We start from the raw sequence: 1,124 nt of genomic DNA, 5'->3' as shown, positions 1-1,124 counted from the left end.
CTGGATGACAGCACATCTGTTTACAGTATAGTTGACAATATTTTAAGCCCACTGTTGATAACTAGTGCTCAGAAAAAAAAAATATTTCTTCAAAAATATTACTACTCATTGACAATGCATCTGGTAACCCACGAGCTCTGATGGAGGTGTAATTGTTTCCATGCCTGCTAACACAAATTTCATTTTGCAGTTAAGGAGTAATTTTGACTTTCAAGTATTATTATTTAAGAAATACATTTTGTAAGACTATAGTTGCCATACATAGTGATTCCTCTGATGGATCTGGGCAAAGTAAATTGAAAACATTCTGGAAAGGATTCACCATTCTGGATGCCATTAAGAACTTTCATGATCCATGGGAAGAGGTCCAAATATCAATATTAATATGAGGTTTTTTAGAAAAAGTTGATTCCAACCCTTATAGATGACTATCAGGGCATCAAGGCATCAGTGAAGGAAGTAACTGCAGGTGTGGTGGAAGTAGCAAGAGAACAAGAATTAGAAGTGGAGCCTGAAGATGTGACTCATGACAAAAACTCAATAGATGAGCAGTTGCTTCCTATGAATGAGCAAAGACAGTGGTTTCTTGAGATAAAATTCATTGCTGGTCAGGATGCTGTGAATTTGTTGAAATGACAGCAAAGGATTTAGAATTGGCTCCAGTTTTGCAAGAAGTTCTACTGTGGATAAACACTATAAGACATCATCTCATACTACAGAGAAATCTTTTGTAAAAAGAAGAGTCAATCAATACAGCAATCTTCATTGTTGTATTATTTTAATGAGTTGCCACAGCCACCCCAACCTTCAGTAACTACCACTCTCATTAATCAGCAGCCATTGACATTGAGGCAAGACCCTGCTCCTTCAGCAAAAAGATTACAACTCGCTGAAGGCTCAGATAACTGTTAGCATTCTTTTGCAATAAAGTATTTTTTTAATCAAGGTATGTACACAGTTTTTAAAGACATAATATTCTTGCATCCTTAATAGACTACAATATGGTGTAAAGATAGCTTTTATATGCACTGGAAAACCAAAAATTTGTGTGACTAGGTATATTGCAATATGCACTTTATTGAGGTGGTCTGGAACCAAACTTGTGATATCTCCAAAGTATGCCT

The 1,124-nt window shown here is 35.8% G+C and overlaps 1 pseudogene; it reads left to right on the top strand.

Annotated features, from left to right (window-relative positions):
• Positions 1-912, top strand: part of LOC103609382 — a 2,541-nt pseudogene extending 1,629 nt beyond the window's left edge.
• The last annotated feature ends 212 nt before the right edge of the window (positions 913-1,124 follow it).

The sequence above is a fragment of the Galeopterus variegatus genome, unplaced genomic scaffold (genome assembly GCF_000696425.1).
Source record: "Galeopterus variegatus unplaced genomic scaffold, G_variegatus-3.0.2 Scaffold9554, whole genome shotgun sequence".
In the NCBI taxonomy this organism is placed as follows: Eukaryota; Metazoa; Chordata; class Mammalia; order Dermoptera; family Cynocephalidae; genus Galeopterus; species Galeopterus variegatus.
Note: the sequence above shows the minus strand (reverse complement) of the source record. Positions and strands in the feature narration are given on the sequence as shown.